Source organism: Theropithecus gelada, chromosome 1, assembly GCF_003255815.1.
Source record: "Theropithecus gelada isolate Dixy chromosome 1, Tgel_1.0, whole genome shotgun sequence".
Taxonomy (NCBI): domain Eukaryota; kingdom Metazoa; phylum Chordata; class Mammalia; order Primates; family Cercopithecidae; genus Theropithecus; species Theropithecus gelada.
In genome coordinates this window covers 4,965,140-4,971,301 of record NC_037668.1, presented here as the reverse complement: position 1 = coordinate 4,971,301, position 6,162 = coordinate 4,965,140, and the positions used below count along the sequence as shown (strand labels likewise).

Here is a 6,162-nt window from a genome sequence, read left to right as displayed (position 1 = left end):
ACTTAATAACATAGTTAATGGTGAAGACTGAATGTTTTCCCCTAAAATTAGAAACAAGAGCAACATTGTCTGTTCTTGCCGCCTCTATTCAATATTAGAATAGCAGCCAGGTGCAATGAATGGCTCATGCCTATAATCCCAGCATTTTGGGAGGCTGAGGCGGAGGATCACTTGAGTCCAGGAGTTCGAGACCAGTCTGGGCAACATGGCGAGGCCCTGTCTCTACAAAAACAAACAAACCAACCCAATATTGTACTAGAGGTCTCAATCAGTGAAATAAGGGAATAAAAGTGAATAAAAAACTTCCAAATTAGAAAGGAAGAAGTCAAATTATCATTATTCACAGACAACATGATTATCTATGTAAAAAATCCAAAAGAAACTTTTAAGAAGCTACTGGAACCAAGAAGGATGTTTAGGAACATCACAGGATAAAAGGCTAATATACACATATCAGTTGTATTGTTTATACACTGTACTAGCAACAACCAACTATAAATAGAAATTTAAAACACAGTACCATTCATTGTATCATCAAAAACATGAAATACTTAGGGATAAGTTTTACAAAATATTTGTAAGACCTAAACTTGAGCACTTAAAACTATAAAATATTGTTTAGAAAATTTTAAGAAAACATACATAAATGCACATATTTTCCATGTTCATAGATCAGAAGACTGAATTTTTTTTAAAGAAAATTTTTGTGGTTTTATTGTATCATAAGGCATTGAGACATCTGAACAAATCAATGTCTGGGCGGTGAGGCAGCTGCTTTCTCCTTCACTTCTTTGGGTTACTAAAGCAACTTGTCAGTAGATTAAAACAAACAAACAAACAAACAAAGGACAACTTTTGCATTACTTAAGTCTTTCCAAGGCACGCGCTGGTACAACACAAACTTCTCCTATCAGATGTAAGTAGTCTAGCGTCCAAACATCATGCACAACACCTCGGTGGCAGCAGCGCACTGCGCCCACTCTCGCCGCGGCCCTGCTTACTTGTGCATGATATTTGGGGCATCTGGAGGAGTAGGAATAGTATTGGGAAGAGGAGGGAGGAGGAAACAGCGTTAGTGCCTGGCTGAGAGGAGGTCAGCCGAAGTTGTGCAGGGCAAGCCTGAACATGTCATCGGTGCAAACCCAGGCATCCTGGATGTTCTTTAATAGGAACATTTGGTGGAACCCCATGATGGGGTCTTCATCTGCCTTAAGCTGGCCCACAACCATGCTGATGATGCAGCTATCTGGCATAGGCTGATGGTCCTGCGCCATGAGGCTGTGCTGGATTTTCTGGAACGGAAAGCTGGACAACTTCTCCACAATGGCAGCTTTCCCCTGGAACTGTTGTCCTTCCCATGTAAGGCATGAGGCATCAATGTAAACTGCGCCTAGTTGCGTTCTATTGTTACCAAATAACTGGTAGTAATGTTGAATGAAGCTGGATCCAATCGGCTCCCAAACTGGCTTGTCTCCCATTCTTGAGCGTCACCTGGCCTCGCGGAGACCTGAGGGGCTGGCACGATGGTGGCAGCGGTGGCAGCAACCCAGAGTGGTCCTGAATATTAAGATACCAGTTTTCAGGCTGGGTGCGGTGGCTCACGCCTGTAATCCCAACACTTTGGGAGGCCGAAGGAAGGTGGATGACCTGAGGTCAGGAGTTCGACACCAGCCTGACCAACATGGTGAAACCCTGTTTCTACTAAAAATACAAAAACTATCCAGGCGTGGTGGCAGGCGCCTGTAATCCCAGCTACGTGGGAGGCTGAGGCAGGAGAATCGCTTGAACCCAGGAGCTTGAACCCAGGAGGTGGAGGTTGCAGTGAGCCGAGATCACACCGTTGCACCCCAGCCTGGGTGACAAGAGCAAAAACTCGGTGAAAAAAAAAAAAAAAATCGGGTTTCCCAGAATTAAAACTATAGTTTCAATGCAAACCCCTTCAAAACCCAGCAAGATTTTTGCAGAACTTCACAAGCTAATTCTAAAACTGATATAAAAATATGAAGAACCTAGAAGAGTCAAAGCAAGTTTTAAAGAAAACAGTATTAGAAGGCTTTAAGACTTACTACAGTAATCAAGACAGTGTGGTGTTGCTGTAAGGACAGACACATACATCTAAGGAACAGAATTGAGAGTCTAGAAATACAGTTTCTTTTTTTTTATTTTTTTTTTTTTTTATTTATTTTTTTTTTTTGAGACTGAGTCTGGCTCTGTCGCCCAGGCTGGAGTGCGGTGGCCGGATCTCAGCTCACTGCAAGCTCCGCCTCCCGGGTTCACGCCATTCTCCTGCCTCAGCCTCCCGAGTAGCTGGGACCACAGGCGCCCGCCACTTCGCCCGGCTAGTTTTTGTATTTTTTTAGTAGAGACGGGGTTTCACCGTGTTAGCCAGGATGGTCTCGATCTCCTGACCTCGTGATCCGCCCGTCTCGGCCTCCCAAAGTGCTGGGATTACAGGCTTGAGCCACCGCGCCCGGCGAAATACAGTTTCTTAGGTTAGGAATTCAGAGGCATCTTAGACTCGTGGTTCTAGTTCAGGCCTTCTCCTGAGGTTGCACATCAAGATGTTGGCTGAGGCTAGTCACCTGAATGCTTAACTGGGACTGGAGGATCTACTCCTAAAATGGCTCACTTACCTGTCTGGCAGGTAGCTGCTGGTGTTGGCATGAGGCTTCAGTTCTTCACCACATAAGACTTCATGGAGTGGTTTGAGTTTCCAGCTGGCTTCCCTGGATGAGTGATGCAAGAGAGATCAAGATAGAGAGCAAGGTAGAGGCCAAATGTTTTTATGACCTAATGTTGTTAACTTTTACTCCCTAATTTCTGCAAAATTGTATTGATTACACAAGTCAACCAAGGCAACCAATGCAGTAGGAGGGGACTACACAGAGGCCTGCATACAGGTGGTATTCATTAGGTGCCATCTTCAATTCTAGCTACCACAGGTTCTAAAGTAACTTAATGGAAAAGGGTAGTCTGTTCAATGAATCGTGCTGGAACAATGGGATATCCACACAGAAAAAAATGGACCTCAGGCTGGGCGCGGTGGCTCAAGCCTGTAATCCCAGCACTTTGGGAGGCCGAGAAGGGTGGATCACAAGGTCAGGAGATTGAGACCATCCTGGCTAACCGGGTGAAACCCCATCTCTACTAAAAAATACAAAAAACTAGCTGGGCGAGGTGGCGGGTGCCTGTAGTCCCAGCTACTCGGGAGGCTGAGGCAGGAGAATGGTGTAAACCCGGGAGGCGGAGCTTGTAGTGAGCTGATATCCGGCCACTGCACTCCAGCCTGGGCGACAGAGCGAGACTCCGTCTCAAAAAAAAAAAAAAAAAAAAAATGGACCTCAACCTTTACCTCACACCATATGTAAAATTTAACTTGAAATAGATCATAGGCCTAAACATATGAGCTAAAACTATAAAACTTGTAAGAAGAAAACAAAGGAAAAAAAATCTATGCAAACCTGACATAAGGCAAAAGATTTCTTAAGACCTCAAAATCACAAACCATAAAAGAAGATAATGATTATTGGATTTCATCAAGACTACAACTAACTCTTTGAAACGGTTATGAAAATGATGAGGCAGGCCAGGTGCGGTGGCTTGTGACTGTAATTCCAGCACTCTGGGAGGTTGAGGTGGGGAGATCATGAGGTCAGGAGTTCGAGATCAGCCTGGCCAACATGGCAAAACCCCATTTCTACTAAAAAACACAAAAATTAGCCAGACATGGTGGTGCGTGCCTGTAATCCTAGCTACTGGGGAGGCCGAGGCAGGAGAATCGCTTGAACCCAGGAGGTGGAGGTTGCAGTGACATGAGATCACGCCACTGCACTCCAGCCTGGGTGACAGAGCAAGACTCCCTCTCAAAAAAACAAAAACAAAACAAAACAAAAAAGGCTGGGTGTGGTGCTTCACGCCTGTAATCCCAGCACTTTTGGGAGGATCACCTGAGGTTGGGTGTTCAAGACCAGCCTGACCAACATGGAGAAATCCCGTCTCTACTAAAAATGCAAAATTAGCCGGGCATGGTGGCATGTGACTGTAATCCCAGTTACTCTGGAGACTGAGTCAGGAGAATCGCTTGAACCTCGGAGGCAGAGGTTGCAGTGAGCTGAGATCACCCCATTGCACTCCAGCCTAGGCAACAAGAGTGAAACTCCGTCTTGAAAACAAAAAAAAGAAAAAAAAAAAAAAGAAAAAGAAAATGATGAGGCAAGGCACAGACTATGAGAAAATATATGCAAAACATAAATAAGGGAGCTATATTCTAAATATATAGAAAACATTTACAGCTCAGTAATATAAAACAAATAACCTGATAAAAATGAGCGAAATATTTGAACAGACATTGCAGTAAATAAGATATATACATTTTTAAAACAAACACATCGTAAGATGCTCAACGTAATTATTTGAAAAATGAAATTTAAAAATACAGTAAGATACCACTGGCCACCCACTAGCATAACTAAAATTAAAAAGAATGGCAGGCCGGGCACGGTGGCTCAAGCCTGTAATCCCAGCACTTTGGGAGACCGAGACGGGCGGATCACGAGGTCAGAAGATCGAGACCATCCTGGCTAACACAGTGAAACCCCGTCTCTACTAAAAAATACAAAAAAAATAGCCGGGCGAGGTGGCGGGCACCTGTAGTCCCAGCTACTTGGGAGGCTGAGGCAGGAGAATGGCGTAAACCCGGGAGGTGGAGCTTGCAGTGAGCTGAGACCCGGCCACTGCACTCCAGCCCGGGCGGCAGAGCGAGACTCTGTCTCAAAAAAAAAAAAAAAAAAAAAAAAAAAGAATGGCAATACTAAAAATTGGTGGCTATGTGGAGATGACTGGAGCTTTCATGTACAATTGGTGGGAGTGTAAAATGCTTCAGCCACTTTAGAAAATAGTTTTGCAGTTTCTTACAACATTAAAAGTATATTTTCTGATATGATCCAGCAATTCCATTTCTAGCTATGCACCCAAGAGAAATGAAAATATAGTCACACAGACTTGAACAAATATTCCTAACAGCTTAATTCAAAATAGCCCAAACTGGGAAAAAGTCCAAATGTCTATGGACAAGAGAAAGGGTAAACAAATTGCGGTACAACCAGACAATGCAGTATCAGCAATAAAAAAGCCAGGCGCGATGGCTCACACCTGTAATCCCAACACTTTGGGAGGCCAAGGTGGGTGGATCACCTGAGGTCAGGAATTCGAGACCAGCCTGGCCAACATGGTGAAACCCCGTCTCTATTAAATAAATACAAAAATTAGCCGGGTGTGATGGCAGGTGCCTGCAATCTCAGCTACTCTCGGGAGGCTGAGGCAGGAGAATCGCTTGAACCCAGGAGGCCGAGGTTGCAGTGAGCTGAAATCGTGCCACTGCACTCCAGCCTGGGCGACGGAACGAAACTCCATCTCACCAAAAAAAAAAAAAAAAAAAAAAAAAAAAATAGTAAACTACTGATCTTTCCAACAATAGGGAGGAGTCTCAACAACATTAAGCTAAGTGAAAGTCAGACACAGAGCTCATAGTGTATGATTCCATTGATATGAAACTCCAGAAAATACAAAAACATAATCTATAGTAGAAGAAAGCAGCCCAGCGGTTGCCTAGAACTCAGGTGTGTGGGATGGGGTGAGTAGAGGGACACAGGGTAGTCTGGGATGACCGCACAAGGTGATTGTTGAGGACATGGAAATGTTCTGCATCTTGGTCAGGGTAGTGGAGTGTGAATGTGTCAAAATGTATCTAAATATCCACTTAAAGTGGGTGCATTTTATTGCATGTAAACTATACTTCAACAAAGTTGAATTTTTTAAAAAATAAGAAGGCACAGCTTTCCAACGAGTTTCAATTTGAATAAACAATATCTGCGCCGGGCGCGGTGGCTCAAGCCTGTAATCCCAGCACTTTGGGAGGCCGAGGCGGGTGGATCACGAGGTCAGGAGATCGAGACCATCCTGGCTAACATGGTGAAACCCCGTCTCTACTAAAAATACAAAAAACTAGCCGGGCGTGGTGGCGGGCGCCTGTAGTCCCAGCTACTCGGAGGCTGAGGCGGGAGAATGGCGTGAACCCGGGAGGTGGAGCTTGCAGTGAGCCGAGATCGCGCCACCGCACTCCAGCCTGGGCGACAGAGCGAGACTCCGTCTCAAAAAAAAAAA

At 44.7% G+C, this 6,162-nt stretch overlaps 1 pseudogene across 1 annotated transcript; it reads right to left on the bottom strand.

The window, feature by feature from the left end:
* Positions 1-689: 689 nt before the first annotated feature.
* On the bottom strand, positions 690-1,552 carry LOC112631127 (annotated as a pseudogene). The gene has a single exon (XR_003121074.1). The product of XR_003121074.1 is annotated as a nuclear transport factor 2 pseudogene (transcript).
* Positions 1,553-6,162: the final 4,610 nt, after the last annotated feature.